Source organism: Podarcis cretensis, assembly GCF_951804945.1.
Source record: "Podarcis cretensis genome assembly, chromosome: 16".
Classification (NCBI taxonomy): Eukaryota; Metazoa; Chordata; class Lepidosauria; order Squamata; family Lacertidae; genus Podarcis; species Podarcis cretensis.
In genome coordinates, this window is record NC_137186.1 from 32,345,892 (window position 1) to 32,369,175 (window position 23,284).

Consider the following 23,284-nt stretch of genomic DNA (forward strand, 5'->3'; position numbering starts at 1 on the left):
GGCTCAGAGTTGTTTAAAGGTAAAGGGACCCCTGACTGTTAAGTCCAGTTACGGACGACTCTGGGGTTGTGGTGCTCATCTTGCTTTATTGGCCGAAGGAGCCGGCGTACAGCTTCCAGGTCATGTGGCGAAACCAGAGCAGTGCACAGAAACACCGTTTACCTTCCCGCCGGAGCAGTACCTCTTTATCTACTTGCACTTTGGCGTTCTTTCAATCTGCTAGGTTGGCAGGAGCTGGGACTGAGCAACGGGAGCTCACCCCGTCGCGGGGATTCGAACCGCCGAACTTCTGACCGGCAAACCCTAGGCTCAGTGGTTTAGACCACAGCGCCACAGAGCTACAATTCCCAGAATTCCCTGGGAAGAGGGATGGACTATTAAACCACTCTGTGGTACGATACTGATTTAATGTTTAGTGCAGATGGCATCTTAGCAAGGAGGAAGCATCCATCTCTCAGTTAGGGATGGTGGGGGACTAGATTCAGTTTGTACAGCTTCCTTCTTATGCACACATTTCCCTAATCTATGCATTTTTGGGAAACACTGGTTGGTTGTAGACCTGCACCGCAAATTTCAAAGGATAGCTATGTTTTGGTTCATGTATTGTTTTGGAAAGTGCAGTATTTGATAGATTTGGCTTCAAATGCATACTGAATCCATCCGTATCAGCAGGTAACTTCCTACCCTCATCCTGATGCATTCACACAAAGCAAAAGCTATTTGTCATTCAAACAGAATGTGAAATCTCCCACATCCATTGGATTGTTCTTGTTCCTTTTCCAGCCTCCCCGGGAAGAACAGCTCTGTGAGTAATGTATGAGTTATATATGAGTAAGGGGGGGGGGCTCTTTTACTATAAACAGCTCTAAAGAAGAGAGGCAGAAAATGCACCGTCCTTTCTCCAGACCTCCCAGCAAGGGTCAATTTCTGTGGTTCTCTTTGGGGAAAGGGAAGGAATTTTTCAAATATTTTCCCTCAGCCTCAGAAGCTCATCTGCACCAGTGACAAGAATAGTATCAACAAGATTAGCAAGCAGCCCTAACAAAACCTTCACCACCCACTGCTCCCAGGCTTTGATGGAAAGACAGGAAGATGACACGTTCCACAAATGCCTTTCCATGCCCTGACTGCTTTGACAAGGGGCACAGAAAACATTTTTGAAAAAAAAGAGGGAACTCTGGTTTAATTTCGTTCCGCATCTTATCTTGTTAGCCTCAACATCCACCTAGATATGTACATAAGAAGAGTCTTGTTGGATTAGGTTAGTGGCCCACCTAGTCTAGCATCCTGTTCTCACAGTACAGCAGACGCGGATGGCGCTGTGGTCTAAACCTCTGAGCCTCTTGGGCTTGCCGATCAGAAGGTTGGCAGTTCGAATCCCTGTGGCGGAGTGAGCTCCTGTTGCTCTGTCCCAGCTCCTGCCAACCTAGCCGTTTGAAAGCACGCCAGTGCAAGTAGATAAATATTTTTTTAAAAAAAATCAATCTTTATTAAGATTTTTAAACATAAATGCAAATATAATAAACAACTTCTTTGGACTCCCTCACGTCTTCCGCTCCCACTTGCATCTTTGTCAATTCTTGCCCGCAATTTATCATCTTGTTTACATTCTTATGTCCCATTCATTTAGAATATAATCTAATAGTTCTCCCAAAGGTTTATGGTTTTCCCCCAATCTCACTTATCATCCTAATTGCATCTAATTTAGTGGTGGTCAATTATTTATTATCTAGCCTCCATCTTAACATTCAACCAAATTACAATGCTTTTTTAAGTAAATCTTAAATTTCTTCCAATCTTCTTCAACCTTCTCTTCTCCCAGGTCTCGGATTCTGCGGGCCTTCTCGGCTAGTTCCATATAGTCTATCAGTTGCATCTGCCACTCTTCCAGTGTGGGTAGATCTTGAGTTTTCCAGTGCTTAGCGATGAGTATCCTTGCTGCCGTTGTTGCATACATAAAAAATGTTCGGTCCTTCTTTAACACCTTCTGGTCGACAATACCCAAAAGGAAGGCCTCTGGTTTCTTAGTAAAGGTATACTTAAATACCTTTTTCAACTCATTATATATCATTTCCCAAAAGGCCTTCACTCTCGGGCAAGTCCACCAGAGGTGAAAGAATGTTCCATCATTTTCTTTACATTTCCAACATTTGTTATCAGACAAATAGTATATTTTGGCAAGTTTAACTGGGGTCATGTACCATCTATATATCATTTTCATTACATTTTCCTTCAAAGCATTACATGCAGTGAAGTTCAGCCCGTTGGTCCACAACCTTTCCCAGTCCTCAAACATAATATTATGCCCTATATCCTGTGCCCACTTTATCATGGCCGATTTAACCATTTCATCTTGTGTATTCCATTTTAACAGCAAGTTGTACATTCTTGAAAGTATCTTAGTCTTAGGTTCTAACAGTTCTGTTTCCAATTTCGATTTCTCCACCTGGAACCCTAACATTTTGTCATTTTTAAAAACTTCATTAATCTGAGCGTAATGTAACCAGTCTCGCACTTTGTCCTTAATTTTCTCCAAACTCTGCAATTTCCAATTGTCTCCATCTTTTTCTAATATTTCCCCATATTTTGGCCATTTGGCCTCCATGTTGGGTCTTTTTCGGGCCTTAGCTTCCAGCGGTGAAAGCCACCTTGGAGTTTTATTTTCCAATAAGTCTTTATATTTTGTCCAGACATTAAACACTGCTTTTCTGACAATATGGTTCTTAAAGGCCTTATTGATCTTAACCTTGTCATACCATAAATATGCATGCCAACCAAAAGCATTGTTAAAACCTTCCAGATCCAATACATCAGTGTCTTCGAGAAGTAGCCAATCTTTTAGCCAGCAGAAAGCTGCGGCCTCATAGTACAACTTTAGGTCTGGCAGGGCAAAGCCCCCTCTTTCTTTCGCGTCAGTTAATATCTTAAACTTAATTCTGGGCTTTTTGCCCTGCCAGACAAACTTAGAAATATCTCTCTGCCACTTCCGGAAGCACTCCGTCTTGTCCACAATCTGTAATGTTTGAAACAAAAACATTTTTGGCAATACATTCATCTTGATAGCAGCAATTCGGCCTAACAAAGAAAGTTTCAATTTTGACCAACTATCTAAGTCTCTCTTAATTTCTGACCAACATTTTTCATAATTATCCTTAAAAAGACTCAGATTTTTTGCTGTTATGTTTACCCCTAGGTACTTTACTTTTTTAACCACATTTAGTTCTGTCTCTTTCTGAAACCGTTCTGACTCTGTATCTGTCCAGTTTTTTCCCAGTACCTTAGTTTTCTGTTTGTTTAATTTAAATCCCGCCACCCGACCAAAATCTTGAATCAATTGTAATACTCTTTTCGTACTAGATTCTGGCTCCTGCAGGGTCAAAACTAGGTCATCTGCAAAAGCTTTAAGTTTATATTGTTTCGCTCCGACCTGAATTCCTTCCACCAACCGGTCCCCTCTAATGATATTCAAGAGCACCTCCAGAACCGAAATAAATAGCAAAGGGGAAATAGGGCAGCCTTGTCGTGTTCCTTTTTCGATTTTAAACTCTTCTGTAACCACATTGTTGACTATCAATTTAGCCTTTTGCTCTGAATATATTGCATCAATCCCATTCTCAAAACCCCGTCCCACTCCCATTTCTTTTAAATTTCCCTTCATAAATTTCCAGGAAATATTGTCAAAGGCCTTCTCCACATCTATAAAAATTAACACTGCTTTTGTATTTATATCTGTTTGCAAAAGTTCCATGATGTCAATAATGTTCCTTGTATTAGCAAACAAGTGTCTACCTGGGAGAAAGCCTGCCTGGTCGTTGTGAATTACTTCATTTAAAACTTTTTTAAGTCTACTTGCCAAAATGTCTGCAAATATTTTGTAATCCACATTTAAAAGAGAGATGGGACGATAGTTCTTAAGTTGTGTCTTTTCAGCTTCTGATTTTGGTATCAATGTGATAAAGGCTTCCTTCCATGATTCCGGCGCCCTCTTCCCCTCCATAATTTCATTGCTAACCTCCATCAGTGGTTGTATCAAATAGTCTTTTAATGTCTTGTAGTACTTGGAGGTCAGCCCATCTGGCCCTGGAGATTTGCCCATTTGCATATACTGAATGGCTTGTTCAATCTCTTGTCGTGTTATTTTGCAGTTCAGGACTGATCTATTTTCTAGTGACAATTTTGGTAGCCCATTTTTTCCCAGAAATTGTTTAATTTCAACCTCGTCTTGCGGCCCTTGAGTGTATAATTTTTTTGAAGTATCTCTGGAAGCACTTTCTAATATCCACAGGGTTCTGAATATTTCTTCCTTCAATCTCTAAATTTGTAACTGTATTTATTTTTTGTCTCCTCTTCAACTGCCAAGCTAGCAGTTTTCCACATTTATTCGCCGATTCAAAAGTTTTTTGTTTCATTAATTTAATCTTCCACTCTATTTCCTGGTTTATCAATTTAGAATATTGGGCTTGATGAAGTTTAATTTCTTTCAGAGTCGGCTGTGACTTCGGATTTGATCTTAACTTCTTCTCTAATTCTTTAATTTTCTCCAAGATTTTGTCTTTCCTTTCCTTTTGTATCCTTTTCTTTACAGCATTCTGTTGAATCAGGAACCCCCTCATCACAGCCTTACTTGCATCCCAGATGATTCTTTTTTCCACCGTAGTGTTCAAATTTATCTCAAAATAATCTTTCAAAACTTTTTGGGCCTTCTTAATAATCTCCTGATCTCTAAACAAATTGTCATTCATCTTCCATCTAAAGGAGCCGGTTGGTAGTAGTGTCATGTCCATCTTTAGTGCATTATGGTCGGAGCAGGTCTTTGGGCAGATTTCCACCTTTCTAACCTTAGGTGCCAGACCTCTAGATATCCATATTTGGTCGATTCTTGTCCAAGTCAGCTGGGCTTCAGAGAAGAATGTTCCCTCTCTTCCCAAGGGGTTCTTCGTTCTCCAAATGTCAATCAAGTCCATAATGTCAGTCATTTCAAAAAAAGTCTTTGGTAGTCTGCCATCTTTTGTAACATTTTGGCTTTGTGACTTATCCATGTTAGTTGATACGACCCCATTCATATCTCCCATCATGATGATGTTGTTATAGTCCAGATAATCCAGCATAGTCTCATGCAGCTTCTTGTAAAATTCCGATTTCCCCTCGTTTGGTGCATAAATTCCTAATATCAAGATCTTCTCTCCTTGATGTTGTATCTCAATTGCTAAAATTCTTCCATATTCATCTTTAAATAAAAGTTTAGGTGACAGGCTCTCTTTTGCATATATCACCACCCCTCTCTTCTTTACTCTATCCGAAGATATAAATTCCTGGCCAAGTCTTTTATTTATTAACACTTTTCTGTGGAGCCTAATCACATGAGTTTCTTGTAGGCAAATAATATCCAATTGTTCCTTTTTTAATATGTGGAAAATTTTCCTCCTTTTTTTCTGGAATATTACAGCCATTTATATTCCAACTCAAGAGTTGCAGAGACATCCTGAATAAATCTGGTTATTTTCCTGGGGGTGGTGTCTTATTCGCTGGATCTTCCGGTTCCAAGGGTGCAGGTACCGCTGGTGCTCCAGGCCCAGAGGGTGATTCAATTCCTTTTTGAAGGTCCTCTCCGTATGCAGTCAAAAATTTATCTCTATCTTCCAATGTTCTGATTTTGACCTTCTTCCCTCTAAAAGTAAAAGATAATCCTTGGGGGAACTCCCACCTGAAGATAATTGAATTGCTCCTCAACAATCTAACCAATTCGAGGTAACCGGATCTAAGGTCCAGCAGTTGTTTAGGAATATCCTTGTAAATTTCAATTCTTTTGTCCGAAATGTCCAGTGACTTTCCGTAGTGTAGGCCCAAAATCCTATCCCTTTCCTCCTTTGATCTCAATGTTATCAAACAGTCTCTGGGTTTCTCTTTCTTTATAAGTCTTCCAAGCCTAAAAGCTGATACGATTTTAAAGTCCTTTTCCTCTAAATTCCAAAACTTGGAAAGTTCTTTAGTCAAAAACTCAGCTAAGTTGCCTTCTTCCACTTCTGGTATCGACCTTATCCTTAAGTTACTCTCCCGATTCCGCAGTTCTGTCATAGAAAGATAAGTCTGATGTTCATCTACTTGTTTACGGAGTGGTCTTACCTCTTGTTCCAAAATTCCAAGTCTTTGACTAGTATCCTCAGCCAATTTCCGATTTTCTGCTGTGGCCCCCGTCAATTCTCCAATTGCTTGTACGTTCTGTGATACTTGTCCAGTTAGTCTATTTAAACATTCTGTGTTTTGATCAATTTTAGCTGTTTGCTCATCAGCTTTCTTATCCAAAGATTCCACTCTCTTATCCAGAGATTCCAATTTTTCATAAATTTTCTCTAAAATAGAAGCAGTTGCTCCTGAGGCCATATCTTCCTATTGTAATTGCTCAATTTCTTCCTCCCCTGCTTTTGGCAGAGAAGCAGCTTTTTCCTCTGAAGGCAAAGTAGGTACAGATGATCTACGTGCCTGAGAAGCTGCAGTTAAAGTTGTTAAAGTTGTTTGTCTGGTTCTTGATCCCTTTTTTCTAGCGCCACTCATTCCAGAGTTATCTAAGAGTCAAGGTCAAGCTGAGTTGTTCCCATGAGAAAACAACAGCCCAGATGGTAACAGTCAAGCAGGAGGCCGGGAAAAGGAAAGTAAAATAATGTCACTGCTGTAAATCCAAAATCCTCTAGGGGGAGCTTAAAATGTCTTTAGGGAAGAGATCAATTCTAGTAAAATTGTTAAAATCAAGTTTTAAGTCCAGGAACCTTCAATAACAGGTTTTAAGCAGAGTTAGTATTAACGCCACATTGTTTCAAACAGTGCATACTGGTATTTCAGATGATGCTTCAAAGTAGCAAGTCCAAACTCCCTCAGATTGTTGCAATTTTTAATTCAAAGCAACCAAATCTGCAAGCTGACAGCTCAGTTACTCAGGCAGCTCCAGCACCTGGGTTTCTTACTCAAATTATATTTCCAAATAGAAGAAAGGTATCACGATGCAAGTATAGAACATAAGATCAAATGCTTAGAATCCTTATTCGCTTACAGAAAAAGTTCAGTGGTTGCCCAGATCAATTAGGTTAAGAATTCTTTCTTTACCTCCACTCCTCCAGCTCTTTGCTTTGAAGTTCAATGACAGCGGAAGACGGACTTCCTGTTTTTCGTCGCTCCGCTTTCAGCCAAATTCAATAGATTTTAGTCTTCAATTTAATAAAGTCCTTCTTTACTCACGGGTTTTTGCTTTTCCACATCAGAGAGTTTCAGGAAAAAAGGTCAGCGCTCACCGGCAGCAGCAGCGCGGCTTCACTCCGTAGCTTGCGAAACGACCCACAGCGCCACTACCCCCTCCCCGTTCCGGAGCCCCTTATGGGGTTCCTTCAACGTTTCAGGGGTTGCTTCCAGCGCCCGCCGGGTCCCGAGACCACAGGCTTTTGCTGCCTGTGGGTTTCCGAAGTGGGTCTCCGCTTCGCCGTAGCGGACGACCCGTTTCCCACGGAGCTACCCCTTCACCGAAGGAAGAGGACCGCCATTGCCGTTCGCGCCGCCTCCAGAAGTCCGCAAGTAGATAAATAGGTCCCACTGTGGCGGGAAGGTAAACGGCGTTTCCATGCGCTCTGGTTTCCGTCGCGGTGTCCCATTGCGCCAGAAGCGGTTTAGTCCTGCTGGCCACATGACCCGGAAAGCTGTCTGTGGACAAACACTGGCTCCCTCGGCCTGAAAGTGAGATGAGCGCCGCAACCCCATAGTCGCCTTTGACTGGACTGGACGATTGTCCAGGGGTCCTTTACCTTTTACCTTTACCTATCTCACAGTAGTCTACCAGATGCCTACTGGAAGCCTGCAAGCAGGCCCTGAGTGCAAAAGCACTCTAGCAATTTCAGGCTGATATACCAATAAGTCTTTTGAACTACTCATGACAAATTTGCTTGTTTGCCTCCTAACCACCTGCTTCTCCTGTTTTCCTGAGTTGTGCCTCTCCCTCCCATCCCCCTGCCCCATCCCCAGCTTCTAGGCTATTCTCTTACCTCACATTTGCCTTTACCTTCTGACAGGGTTACCAAAAATCCCCTGCTGCTCCACCTCTCCCCACACTGAATGGGCTGCCAAGCATGTTCTATACACAGGAAACCCTAGAAAGCAAATTCCCTCATAAGGTATCGGGCACTTCCCTCTTTTGAGTTGAACACAGGGGGAGGGGAGTTGTTTTGCCTGTCTTTGTAACTGCTTCAAAGGTCCCCCTGAGAGGTAGAAAGTGCAAACATATTCCAAAACAAAAGAAGCAAGAAGGGGTCAGAAGTAGGAAATTTACCCAGAGCTCCTCACCCTCCCAGTCTCAAAGGACTCCTTTGCGTTGCCTTCAAAGCATTCTCTCTTCGCCAAGGAAAGCAACCTTATTTACAAGCCTGTTCTTGAAAGGAATGTGCACTGACCGAAGATAACGCACACATTTTTAAACGGGGAAGGACAAGAGGAGATTGATGCAGAAACATATCTTCCATCTACCCTGGTTGGACACAGCATTGTGTCAAAGTCTGCAGTTGGTTGATTAGAATATCACACTGCAATTTTCAGGAACTAATCAGCTCTAATGAGCCTGGGTGTGGCGCTGTGCACAGAGCCAAGTTGCACCTTGAAAGGAGATTTTAATTTGATTTGTTTCCAGAGAGATGTTCAGAGGTTAAGGCCAAGGGGGCACTGCCCTTTCAGCAGACCACTAAAGGCTATATAAAAGTTTTTATGCGCAACTACATGCCTACATTATGGATGCGGGTGGCGCTGTGGGTTAAACCACAGAGCCTTGGGCTTGCCAATCAGAAGGTCTGCAGTTTGAATCCCCGCAACAGGGGGTGAGCTCCCCTTGCTCAGTCCCTGCTCCTGCCAACCTAGCAGTTCGAAAGCATGCCCCAAAAATGCAAGTAGATAAATAGGTAGCACTCCGGCGGGAAGGTAAATGGTGTTTCCGTGCGCTGCTCTGGTTCGCTTAGTCATGCTGGCCACATGACCCAGAAGCTGTGCACCGGCTCCCTTGGCCAGTAAAGTGAGATGAGCGCTGCAACGACTGGACCTAATGGTCAGGGGTCACTTTACCTTTAATATAGGGAGCAGGTACAAAGAGGTGTGTACCAAATGCACTTAGCGTCTTCATACTTTCAGGTCAATAGCTCATAAGGAAATGGTCAAAATGTGAAATGAGACAGGGAATGGCAAGCAGCCAGTCCTAAGAGCAGTCATCATGCCAAAAAAGAAGAGAGAACAGGGGTACAATTGACAATTGCTGATAGTGCTGCCACGTCTGCCATGCCTGCTGCCCAGTTACTGTCCAAGATCATTCTGCTTCTTGCAAGAGGAAAATCCAAATTGCACCCACATGGCGGTAAAGGCATTCTAATAAACTAAACAATAGACTATTTGCTCCGTGTTAATTATACACCAAAATCTGCTCCTTAAAGTGGGTCGCCTCTCCCTGTCTCATGGCCAGGCCAGCTCTGCTTTTTCCTAAGTGGGAACAGCCTACTCCATTTGTCAAAAACTTTCAGCAGATCCGGTTCAGTTTCTTTTCTTGGAAATTTGGCTATCAGCCTTATCACACATCAAAGATAAACAGGACAATGGGAGCATAAAATAGTAAAGGCAGTGACTGTGATAGGCACACAATGGCCAACACTGGAACCTTTCGCAGCCAAGATATGACCAAGCTGCTATAATGCAAAATAATATGCAGCAATTTTCAAAGCCTGCATGTTCAATACAATGAGTCACTCGTAAAAAAGCTAAAGGACCCCTGGCAGTTAAGTCCAGTCACAAACGACGCTGGGGTTGCAGTGCTCATCTAGCTTTACTGGCCGAGGGAGCAGATGTTTGTCCGCAGACAGTTTTTCCGGGTCATGTGGCCAGCATGACTAAGCCGCTTCTGGCGAAACCAGAGAGGCACACGGAAACACTGTTTACCTTCCCACCAGAGCGGTACCTATTTATCTAATTGTACCTTCGAACTGCTAGGTTGGCAGGAGCTGGGACTGAGCAACGGGAGCTCACCCCGTCGTGGGGATTCGAACCGCTGACCTTCCGATCAGAAAGCCTTAGGCTCTGTGGTTTAGATCAGACGACAGCGCCACCCGCGTCCCAATGAGTCATTCTAGCCTCACCTTAATTCTCCTCTGATATTACCCAATGTTCCCGGGATACCTATACTCTTCATCACCACCCAAGAAACATAAAGAGCAGGCACCACATTGAGTCTGTATAGCTCTCTCCTTGTATCACTGAGACCTTCATCAATAAAAATCAACTGCAAAGGAATTTTAATCTAGTTCCTACTAGCCAAATGAACTGGGTCTTTCTGTCAGGACCCATAATCCAAAAACAACCCAGAGCTGGAGGTTGCAGAGGCACCAACAAAGGAGCTATGGAATCATGAATTATAGTGCTAAGATGGACATCAAGGGTCATCTAGTCCAACTCCCTGCAACGCAGGAATCACAACGAAAGAATCTCTGACAAATGGCCATCCAAACTGTTTAAAAACCTCCAGTGAAGGTCCACCACTTACCGAGGTACTCAGTTCCACTGTTGAACAGCTCTTACCTTCAGAAAGTTCTTCCTAATGTTTATTTGGAATCTTGTTTCTTGAACCCATTGGTTCAGATCACACTCTCTGGAGCAGCAGAAAACAAGCTTGCTCCATCTTCCATGTGACAGCCCTTTAGATATTAGAAGATGGCTACCAGAACAGGTTCATAGCTCTGAGCTGACTGCTAGAAGAGACCAGAAGCCTCAGAAGAACATCCTGGACCACCAGGGTTTTGTAGGGCCAGAGGCTGGACCTCATGGATACCTTTCCCTGAGTCTGAAGAACCAGATGCCTCCCAAGACACATCAATGTTCCAGCAGCAGAGAGAGCCCACCAGGAGGGAGGCAATGGAACAGAGGATTGCCAGGGGGTGCAGCCTAGAGGTGGTGTTCTGGAGACAGAAACTGAAGGGGCCTCTTGGCTGCTCCCAACCTTTGTCAGAGCAAGTGTCTCAGTCGGAGCTATCCGTGGTCCTGCAACCTCACTTCTTTTCCTGTGGGATCTGTCATTGGATCAGAACACAACATGTTCTCATCCTGTAGGTTTCCCTGCCAACCCAATGTAGTGACACAGACTTCATGGGAACCACCAGAGCAAAGTGTGTGGCCCAGCCCATATTCTGTGGACAGGCCAAGAGATACTTAAACTTTTTCACCTCTCAATCTGTGGATTCTTAAGTAGCCAAAATGGCACTACCACTCCCAGAAAGGAGCCAGATATCAGCCTGCTCCAGGAAACTCAAATATTTGCAGGTGTGCTGGTGGGGACAAGACCTGGAAGGGGTGGAACATAAGGAGGCAAAATCCCCAGTGAGGAGTAAGCATGTTCTGTGGCTAAGTCCCCATATGCACTATAAGGTAAAGGTAAAGGGACCCCTGACCATTAGGTCCAGTCGTGGCCGACTCTGGGGTTGCGGCGCTCATCTCACTTTATTGGCTAAGGGAGCCGGTGTACAGCTTCCGGGTCATGTGGCCAGCACGACAAAGTCACTTCTGGCGAACCAGAGCAGCGCACGGAAACGCCGTTTACCTTCCTGCTGGAGTGGTACCTATTTATCTACTTGCACTTTGGCGTGCTTTCGAACTGCTAGGTTGGCAGGAGCAGGGACTGAGCAACGAGAGCTCACCCCATCACAGGGATTTGAACCGCTGACCTTATGATCGGCAAGTCCTAGGCTCTGTGCTTTAACCCACAGTGCCACCCGCGTCCCTGTACTATACTGTACATTTAAAGCAGTATCATACCACTTTAAGCAGTTGCGGCTTCCCCCAAGGAATCCTGGGAACTGTAGTTTGTTAAGGGGGCTGAGACTTCTTAGGAGACCCATTTCCCCCCCTCTCATAGCTACGATTCCCGGAGTTCTCTGGGAAGAGGGATTATTAAACTGATCTGGTAAAGGGATAATGGTCTCCTAGCCACTCTCACCACCCTTAACAAACTACAGTTCTGAGGATTCTTTGGGAGAAGCCATTGTCATTTAATGTGCTATAATACTGCTTTAAAAGTATGGTGATTTGGGGCCTATGGGACAAAAATCAGGGCAGCAGGGGTATGGGGCATCCTGGAAATAGACCCCTGGTCACTTGTTGGAACACTTCACACTGCAACATTTTGTTGCTGGTCCATCCTGTTTAGATAAACAGTAGCAGCAGCAGCTTGGGAATTGGATATATGAATTAGCTCCATGTGCTGGGAGATTTGTAGAGTTGTTCTGCTAGCCAGAACAAACAATTTAGGAAAACTTGTGTTTTCCCCATTAACTTTAACTGTGGTATTCCAGAACAATAGGCTACAGATAAATAAAATAAACATTCTTTCCGGACCATTCAATTTAAGAATTACACTGAGGAGAAAACAAAGGACCACCTTTTCCTTTCAAAATTCATTCCCCACCCCCATCTTTATTACCCAATAACTTACATATATAATTTAAAATACATAGATGATTAGCCACATAGTTATATTTTGTTTTATTTAAAGCACTGTTTTTGTTTTAAAAAACAAATTCATCTAGTCCTGAAGTAATCAGGGTTGCTAACAATTAGCTGTTTCCTCAGCAAATGCCTATTTCTAAATCAACATAAAACATGTTTTATATAAAGCAGTTTTCTCTTTTGTTTCAAAGTCATAAATTTCAGATGTGCCTGAAATAATCTGAGAGATAATTATGACATCACCTCAGCCACTACTTGTTCCTAAATTGGCAAACATTTTCGGTTCTGTTTTTTGTTTTTAAGAAAGTCAGAAAATTCTGCTGGACCTGAAATAATCAAGGTGTTGACAATTGCATGCTCCCTCAGCAAATGTTTTCTTCGTTAATCACCATTTGCTCAAGGTAAAATGAACTCCCTATCCCAAAAGCCATTCTTCCTCAGCCAGGTTAACCTTGCCTTTCAGGCTGGCCAGGGGAAAAGAGGCTAAAAAACAGCTGGGGGCAGCGAGAGGTTTGCAGAAGAAAACCAGTGAGCGGGAGAAAAGGTGAACAGGCAGATCACATCCCCCAAACCTATTTATTTATTTTAAATCTATCCATTTAAAAAAGGCTGCAGGGCAGCTTATCATTGCAAGCACGACACCGAAATAAGGCCAAATGGTCATTAGAAATGTACCAACTATTACAACTGCAAAACAGTGCTGAAAAATAATGTCACATCTGCCCCATATGTTTAAAACACATTTAAAACATATGATTTCCCCTAAAGAACCCGGATGATAGTTTTCACAGGCAACTGATCAGCCACTGTGATAACAGGATACCAGGCTAGATGGACCTTTGGCCCGATCCAACAGGTGCAAAACTGCCATTTTAAAACCTGCATTCATTTCTCTCTCTTCTCCTGCTATGGCTTCATGCAAATGCAGGATTCTGAATGGGCACTGAATTCTCCAATGGGGGCTGCACTCTGACTCTGGGCAAACCCGGGATTGTGGTGTGCAGCACTACAAACCTCCCCTGGGGACTGCGTGATGACAGCCTTACATTTCTATGTATATAGGAAGAAATGCATGGCGCTGATGTGACCTGGGCAACATTTAACGGCAACATGTAAACAAAAGGCCAAACCAATTTCTGGAAGGTGGAGACTGGAAGCAAGCCTGACAGGCTTCTCTGAGAAAGAAGAGTCAAAAGAAGATGCAGCTACTGACAAGGCCCTGTCTGTTGTCCAAAGTTTCTTCAAACTTTGGTAATACAACTGCTATGTATTACCATAGGAAGAGAATTATGAGTAAGCTCTCGTCTGATGACTAGCTAGTCCAAATGCCCCCAAATAAAAATTATGAGAGGGGCAGAGTGTTGGAAATCCACTTTCTCCCTCATTTTCTTTTGCTCTGCTCTTTGAGCAGTTCATTCCCAAATTCTAAGACCTTCTGTGCCCCATCTTGCTGTGGGTTGGTCCCAAACCAGGAAGAACTCCAGGGTTTGTGTTTTGCTTCAAGGGGTGCAATGTGTAAACAGTGTGTGTTGCAGCTCTGAACCCAAAGAAAAGCCACTGGATATTGTGAAAGCATTTGCCCAGGAGAATTCTTCTCAGTGTTAGCATGCAGGGTTCTGTAGGGTTATTTTCATGGTGCATTTGCATTCTGACAAACAAATACGTCTCTTGTGCTCCCTCCTTCGGCATAGGCTAAACATTATCCGTCACAATTAATCATGGTTTGCTTACTTCACCAAGTGCCACTTAGCTACCTATCTGAAGCAGAGGTTCAATGGATGATTTAGTTGAGATTCCTGCATTGCAGGGGGTTAACCTAGATGGCTCTCATGATCCCTTCCAACTCTACAATTCTATGATTTTATGATCTGCTATAAAGAGCAGCAGGGACATGGGTGGCGCTGTGGGTTGATCCACAGAGCCTAGGACTTGCCGATCAGAAGGTCGGCGGTTTGAATCCCCGCGACGGAGTGAGCTCTCGTTTGGTCCCAGCTCCTGCCAACATAGCAGTTTGAAAGCGCATCAAAGTGCAAGTAGATAAATAGGTACCGCTCCAGGGGGAAGCTAAACGGCATTTCCGTGCGCTGCTCTGGTTCACCAGAAGCAGCTTAGTCATGCTGGCCACATGACCCGGAAGCTGTACGCTGGCTCCCTCAGCCAATAAAGCGAGATGAGCGCCGCAACCCCAGAGTTGACCACGACTGGACCTAATGGTCATGGGGTCCCTTTACCCTTTACCTTATAAAGAGCAGCGACTCACAATTGGTATAGTAAAAATTACACACACACACACACACAGTTGATACAGATCCAAGACCAAGTGTGAAAAACCTCCAAGTGCTTCTCAACTACAATTCCCATCAGTCCCAGCAAGCATGGCCAATGGCCAGGAATCATGGAGACTGTAGTGCAGCAACATCTGGAAGACTTTAGATTCCTTACACCTGCGCAAGACCTTCTATAAGGCAAAGTGGTTCTCAAAGGTTACCAAAAAATGTACAAGCCCCATCTCAACTAAAAGCCTCCTGCTTTTGGATGAGTAAACACAATATGAATTAATCTAATGCCAAGAATTGTTTTTTACTCATTCCAGAATATACCTTTGCTAATATGAGATAATCTACTAAAAGATTAAAAGAAAGCAATTGAGTTTTTACACGAAACAGCGAAAGGCCTAAGATAAATTGTAAATCAGGACAAGATTAAAGGGAGGTGGGAGAGAGGATTAGGCATACGTGGGCTATACTATCATGCAAGTAAATTGATGTGATTTAAAGATGAAAGTGATTCTTTTTTATCATTAAAGCAGTGTTAGTTAAAAACAAAACAAAAAAACACCACATGTTGCTTTGGTTATCAAAGAGAAAGGAGATGCTGGTTACCATCAAGAAAATATTATTCAATCATTAAAGATCATAAAGATTATAATGTAAGGTTTATGACACTGTGGGAAAGGAAGCCATTGTACTGTCAGAAGAAACACACCAGGGTTTAACAGGAGCAGCTCAGAAGCATAACAGCAGGGAGTGGAGGACAAGATTAGAAGAGGATTGGCGTCTGTATTTGGACCAGCAACTGGCAATGCAAAATGATAGAAAGTGTTGCCCCTAAAACCAGAGGATCCAGTAGAGTGTAAGGCACTTAAGGATCCAAAGTACGAAACTGTTTGGACCTGCAAACTAAACCTGGATATATATATATATATATATTAAAATCCAGGACACTTTCCCAACCATGCCATTATACCACAATTCGTAAGTCAATATGGCGAGACTCACTGATGACTCGTGTTCAAGGTGTTACTATTAGTACATAAAGCCTTTAACAGTTTGGGAAACAGTTTCCTTGCAAGATTGCCTTACCCCGCACAGGTCCACTCCAGCACCTCAGTCTGAGGGACTGGCACTGCCACATAAAATCCGTTCTGCATTTGGAAGAATAGATTTTTCAGGGTGGAAGTACCTATGGATACCAGGCAGGTGCCTTCACCTGATGCCATTTTGTTGTTGTTGTTCCTTCTGGGCCTTGGCTCCAAGCAATTTTTCCCCAGTGACAGAGTAGCTTCTTAGAGGCTAGGCAGTTTTTTACTTCCCTTTCTTCACCTCAGCCTGTCTCTCTCATTCTTGTCAGAAGCAAGTGTTTCTATGAATGCCATTGCTGGGAATCACAAGCAAGGAAATAAATTTGCAGTGGGGTTCTTCTTGTGGGCTTCCCAGAGGCCCTTGTGAGAAGAGAATGGGCCTCTGGTTTGATCCGCAGGGTTCTTCTTCTGCCAGCATGTGGGGTGTTGAGACACCTCATGTTTCACCTCCCTCTGTCATGGCCCGGTTCATGGGCGATCAAAGTCCCAGCAGGGGACGTCAGGACCGGGGGCAAGATGGGGGGGGTGAGACCAGGAACGGGGTCCAGAAGCCAGGAGTCAGAAAGCCAAGAGTCCGAGGGTCAGAGAGCCAGAAGTCAAGAAGACAAGGGTCCGAGGGTCAGGAAGCAAGGAGTCACGAAGTCAGGGGTCCGAGGCTCAAGGAGCAAGGAGTCACGAAGTCAGGGGTCTGAGGCTCAAGGAGCAAGGAGGCACAAAGCCAGGGGTCCGAGGCTCAAGAAGCAAGGAGTCACGAAGTCAGGGGTCCGAGGATCAAGGAGCAAGGAGTCACGAAGTCAGGGGTCCGAGGATCAAGGAGCAAGGAGTCACGAAGTCAGGGGTCCGAGGATCAAGAAGCAGGGAGTCAAGAAGGATCAGGAAGCAAGAAGCCAAACACCGCAAGGCAGGAAATGTGTTGCTGTGGCAAAGAGCCGAAGGGAAATGCTGACCTTATATCCCTTCCCAGCTCTTGCCACCAGGTGCTGTGAGTTACCAATCGGCCTCACCTGTGTGGCTGCGCCTTGCCTCTTCAGAACAAACTTAGGAAGGCCCCAGTCCTGCAAAGTCCTATTGGTCACAGGGCCTGGCTCCTGCACGCACACCTGACACCCTCGCCTGAGCTGCGCTAAAGCTCTTCCTAGAGCTGCCTTTTGCCATCAGTGCCTTCTCCAAATGAGAATTCTGTGCCTTCAGCTCCTTGACCCAGTCGTTCACCTCTGTGAATCAGTCAGTTTGAGTTCTTAGTTTTATCACCTCACTCTTGACCCCCATCTGCCTGAGGTGATGCTCTTCCCCCCCCCTCAGCTTTTGCAAACCCCTGTTCTTCTTCTTCTTCAGATTTGTGATGCAATTTGTGCCACCCAAAAGCAGTCCATGTACCGCTTCCTCAAGCTGTTACTCGCTTGCCATATCCTCCTTTTACATAAGCACCTTGCCCTTGAGTAGTTTTGTCAAACTGATCCCTTTCCCCTCAGGGCTCTTCACCTTCTACTATTTTCTCACTGACAACCTCCTTCAAGAGGAGGTTTTTTTCTCCTTAACAGAGAGTGCAGGTAAAGATAGCCAATTTATTTGCAACAAACTGAAGTGAAAATTTGTAAGTGTCCTTCATGTGACTCTCTATTTGTGTGTGGAGGGGGGGGGTCTTAAGCCGAAACTACTGACATGTGAATCTGACCATTTCAGTTTCTTGTTTTGGTTTTTTTAAAAAAATCCAATCTTAATTACAGTTCTCCACATTTCTTTCTTTACAATGGTTTTTATTAAATATTCCAATCATATGTATCATTTTTAACACATTTTCTTCTTGATTTCCCATCCCTCCTTCCCTGATGTTTTTTTATTCCCCCTTAGCAGCTGCATTAAATCACATCTACATTTATTTTCTAAGCCCCAAATAGCCATTCTCTACATTCTTCCATTGCTCGTATCTCAAATCCTGTACAGGATTTCATATAAGTATGATAATTCAACAAGTAGTCCACTAATGGCCTCCATTCAATTCTCCATGTTTCCACCTCAGTTTGCAAACAAACAAATAAATAAATTCCTCATCTGAATTCCTCAGCATTTTAGTGTGAATTTTTCCTAATATACACATTTTTGTATGCAATTTTGCCTAATGGACACATTTTGGGGGCAAAGCAATGTTCCCAAATATAACGCATTTTCAGGTGTTATTTTCATGAACATATACATTTATATGCACACTTCAGCCTAATATATTAATTTTTGTACACATTACTTGGCTGGAGAATTGCATTGCAATATTCAGACAAATGTGAATTCTGAAGGATGGCTGTGTCTTGGGTTGCATGTGATCTCAGAAAGAGAGTAATACATGGGCAAAATGAATTGAATTTTGACCCCATTTCTAAGCAACACAAAGGTAAAATGTGAGGGTTTAACTATATGTTATTTTGTTTATCAATCCTGTCTCCAGAGATCCTACTCCCCAACCCTGGATTTCATTTAATAACCTGCTTGAAATAACCAAATTGGGTAAATATTTAACGTCCCACTTCAAAGTGCCAGAAATCCAAGGGTATTAGTTCTTTCCAGCAGGAAGCTAGGCAGCTTATAATATATGTGGATTGCCATCTAAGGTTAACAGGGGGAAAGGTACAACACTGTGGTGACAATCTCCCGCAAGCCCCCCTTTCAAGGATTGGAGATCTGAGCCTGATTGAGACATTACCTCATAAGCCTGAATCTTAAAATGGGGTCACAAACAGATTATTGCTTTTATGCATGGTAGCATGTACCTCCTATCATAACAGGTAAGATTCAGCAGTGTATCTGTCGTCGCTACAGATAGAGGGTTGTAGCCAATGTGGCTCTAAGTTAAAGTCACTTAGCAGCATAATGGTTCTCCCGGTAAACTGTTTTGTGCCAGTGGGACATTGTTGTGCAAGAGAATGCAGAAGCAGCCTCTGGTAATATTGTTCCACAACATATTGAACAATCTGTTGTGCAAGACATTTCCGCCTGTACAACTGTAGCGCTGGATTCCTCAGTTGCGCGACACTGAAACTCACCCATCCTTTAGCGCCACACCCCTTGTGCTAATGGATGGAGAACACTGAATACAGCCTTAAGAAAACTTTTAATAGCTGGTATCTGACCCCAGCCAAACTGGCCAAGATGTACATGAAAAGCTCCGACGTCTGCTGGAGATGCAAAAAAGGGGGTTGGTATGTTTATGCACATGTGGTGGGACTGTGCAAAGATAAGAGAATTTTGGGATATAATATACAATGGACTAAAAAATATCTTTAAATTCTCATTTTAAAAAAAACCTGAAACCTTTTTGTTAGGCATTATGTCCATTGATATACAAAAAAATCACAGAACCCTCTTCATATATGCAACCACAGCAGTGAGGATTTTAATAGCAAAAAATTGGAAAGGTGGTGTAATCCCCACAAAAACTGATTGGCAAGCAAAGATGATAGAATATTCAGAACTTGCAATGACGACTGGGAGAATAAGAGGAAATTCTAACCAGAAATTTAGTAAAGATTGGACAATGTTCAAAGAAGATCTTAAAAAGTACTGTAATAACACAAATCTCCTGACAGATTTGGATTGAATCTTAAAGTTTAAGGAAATTATAAAGTAATTTTCCCCCTGACAATTACCTGAAAAGAATAATAAAAATGAAGTGTGTATAGACTAATAAGATATAAAAAGCACCATGAGGTGAATCGGAAGTTAAAGGGTATGTAATGTCAAATGAGGTGGTGTTAGTCAGTGTCTATGGTCTGTTTATGTCTTTTTTTGTTGTGTTTATGTTCTATGTAAATTGTTTTGTAATAAAGAATCTTTATAAAAGAGAGAACTTTTAATAGCACACAATCATGAGTAAGAACAGCGCTTAGAATACTCAGAGATAAATGAATAAACCACAACATCGGACGTTCTAAGGTTGTGAAGTAATTGGTGGGTAGCCATCTCATCTAGCTGAGCTCTCTAAAGATAGAATTATTCCCCTAATTTGGACGGTGGCAGGTCATTGCCTACTAACTAATGGAACAGCTTGTTCTGCCTCAGCGTCCCATATTTATAGCCGTCCAAGCAGACTTTGATGACCGTGGCCAATAAACAGTGACCTCAAGATTCTGTCTCCAGGCAGAAAAGAAGGAAGAGAAGAAGCTTCTGCCTTGAGAGTTCAGTTTCTCACTTCTCTGGCAGATTGTACATCATTTCGAGAAAACTTTTAACTAGTTGCTATCTGGAGTAAGGTTAGGGACGCGGGTGGCACTGTGGGTTAAACCACAGAGCCTAGGACTTGCCGATCAGAAGGTTGGTGGTTCGAAGCCCTGCGACGGGGTGAGCTCCCGTTGCTCGGTCCCTGCTCCTGCCAACCAAGCAGTTCAAAAGCACGTCAAAATGCAAGTAGATAAATAGGTACCGCTCCGGCAGGAAGGTAAACGGCGTTTCTGTGCGCTGCTCTGGTTCACCAGAAGCAGCTTAGTCATGCTGGCCACATGACCCGGAAGCTGGACGCCGGCTCCCTCGGCCAATAAAGCGAGATGAGCACCGCAACCTCAGAGTCGGTCACGACTGGACCTAATTATCAGGGGTCCCGTTACCTTTACCTTTATTTGCCCTAATGAGTCAACCCTCCCTGAATAGAATTGTCCAGTGAAGCAGCTCAATAAAAAAGCTGTGATATTATATGTTTTAAAGGAGGTGTGCATGAATGAAGCCCTGAGGAATCACCTGACTTTAATATGTACTTCCCAGGGTATTGAGTTACAGCACCTACTGTAAAGACCAGCTTACACAAAAGGCCACGAAAAGCAAACAGAACGTTTCAAAGTGCAGGTAGCGTATGTAACCTGAAGTACCACTGTATTTTCAAGAAGCTTTTTTTATAACACAGTTTTGTGATTCTCCCTCAAGAGCGATTTGGCAAAAGTACAACGAGGTAACTGTATTTTACCTCCCTGATTCCTAAATGTCAGTCTCCCTGCTGCAATGTATATTAAATGCCCATTAATGCAGCATTCAGAGCACCAAATACCTATAGCGTGCATGGATGCCTCTGAGCGGAGAAAAATCAATTAGACCAACCAACCTTACACAGATATCTCAGCTGGTAATTGTCTATATTCCACTATGAAAATTAAGAAAAGCAACAACATTACAAGGGTATCTCTGTGTCGCGAAAAATTTGAACATCACCAAGATAGCTTGCACCTCCCAGAAACAGAAATCTCTCTGTGTGTACCATAAACCCCGTGGAGCTGTCTTGGAGGGGATGTCCGAATCCTGAGGAGGAATGGGAGGAACTTGGGGAGTTGTATGCCCTTTGGAGGGACGCAGGTGGTGCTATTATCAAAGGATAATAGGATATCAAAAACACCCTTAGCCACCTCCTGGGACGCGGGTGGCGCTGCGGGTTAAACCACAGAGCCTAGGACTTGCCAATCAGAAGGTCGGCGGTTCACATCTCCATGACGGGGTGAGCTCCCGTTGCTGGTGGCGCTGCGGGTTAAACCACAGAGCCTAGGACTTGCCAATCAGAAGGTCGGCGGTTCAAATCCCCGTGACGGGGTGAGCTCCCGTTGCTCAGTCCCAGCTCCTGCCAACCTAGCAGTTCGAAAGCACGTCAAAGTGCAAGTGCTCTGGCAGGAAGGTAAACGGCATTTCCATGCGCTGCTCTGGTTCACCAGATGTGACTTAGTCATGCTGGCCACATGACCCAGAAGCTGTACGCCGGCTCCCTCGGCCAGTAAAGCGAGATGAGCGCCGCAACCCCAGAGTCCTCTGCAACTGGACCTAACAGTCAGGAGTCCCTTTACCTTTATGCCCTTGGGAAGCATCCTAGGAGGGTTCTAGGAGGGTAGGAGGGGTGAAACCAAGATACCAAGAAGTGTCTGAGCTCAGGGAGGCCATCAGTCATGAGGATGGAGGCTCAAGTGGGTTGGCAAAGGATTGTTCCACCCCCTAGGATATCAAAAACACCCTTAGCCACCTCCTGGGACGCGGGTGGCACTGCGGGTTAAACCACAGAGCCTAGGACTTGCCAATCAGAAGGCCGGCGGTTCACATCTCCATGACGGGGTGAGCTCCCGTTGCTGGGTCCCTGCTCCTGCCAACCTGGCAGTTTCAAAGCATGTCAAAGTGCAAGTAGATAAATAGGTAGCACTACGGCGGGAAGGTAAACGGCACTTCCGTGCACTGCTCTGGTTCGCCAGAAGTGGCTTAGTCATGCTGGCTACATGACCTGGAAGCTGTATGCTGGCTCCCTCGGCCAATAAAGCAAGATGAGCATCGCAACCCCAGAGTCGGTCACGACGGGACCTAATGGTCAGGGGTCCCTTTACCTTTAGCCACCTCCTGCTGTGGGGCTGTGCTGTATCAGTGAAAAGCCTCTCTATTTTTGAGAGGCAACTAAATCAGATGCCATTCAGTGTCAACACCACCCCCATCTCCAAGGACATGGAGACACCAGCGCAGGAGCAAACAGACCTCACAAACCCAACCACCTCAAAGGAGCACCTGTATGCTTACCTGGTCCCAGAACTCAGGCTGCTTACTGCACTAAGGCTGTGTCTGCCCCACTCTTCAAAAGGAAAGTGTACAGGGCATGTTGGCTCAATATCTTAGCTTCCACATAGCCATGCCTCTAACCCTTTTGTGGCAGCTGCACCTTGTTACCCATGCCTTGGCTATGTTCCAATCTGATTTATGCATTAAAGCCTTTGGCAGAAACTGGACTGGGAGAACAAGTTCTTGATCTGGCACAGAGGGCCAAGACACAGTATGAAGTGGATGTTATGCCCTTCTGAAACAATTTTTAAAAAATAATGACCCTTGTTCAGGGTATGTACAACTTGTTCTATGCATATTAAAGACTTTCCCCAGTTTGCTGAACAGGGTTTCTGCATAGCAACCGGATTGGGGGAGATTGCAATACGATCTCAGAAGGGCTCCCATTAAATAAATGCAGTGGTTACGCTTTTGAAGATACAAACTGGGAAGCACGTTGCCCTAAACACAACCAATTTGGTAGGTCATGGATGGTGAAAGTCTAGAATTGGCACACCAGGGTTTTTTGGGGGGTTTTTTGTCCCATAGCTCCCTGCTCTCTGCTTACAATACATGGTGACCATCTGGAACAACTCAATTTAGGATGCCACAGATTCTGTGATAAATGTCTGGAAGCATTTCCAGAGAAGCATTCGGTCAGTTATGCCATCCACATCCACTCAACATAATTAAGTTTTTGCACAGGCCCAAGTCTTCTACGTCAACGCTTTCAGATCCCCAGCATCCAGAGGCAGAGGTCACAAGTTTGCATTGTGCAAAGCCAGCGAACAGAGGATGCATTCCAATTGTCTGCCGAGGTCTACAAACAGTAGCTTGATCTTAGAGAGCTGCTAAAAAAAAAACACACACCAAAAAACCCCA

The 23,284-nt window shown here is 43.9% G+C and overlaps 1 protein-coding gene across 10 annotated transcripts in view; it reads right to left on the reverse strand.

The window, feature by feature from the left end:
* The window catches only part of ARVCF (ARVCF delta catenin family member), a 331,955-nt gene that overhangs the window by 263,157 nt on the left and 45,514 nt on the right, over positions 1-23,284 (reverse strand). Inside the window, exon 1 of one of the 10 annotated variants that reach the window (XM_079956523.1) lies at positions 22,385-22,434. The exons of the other annotated variants lie outside the window; for them this stretch is intronic. The gene's annotated coding sequence lies outside the window, so the exon portion shown is untranslated. Of the gene's footprint in view, positions 1-22,384; positions 22,435-23,284 lie in introns of those variants that run through there. 10 annotated transcript variants of the gene reach the window in all.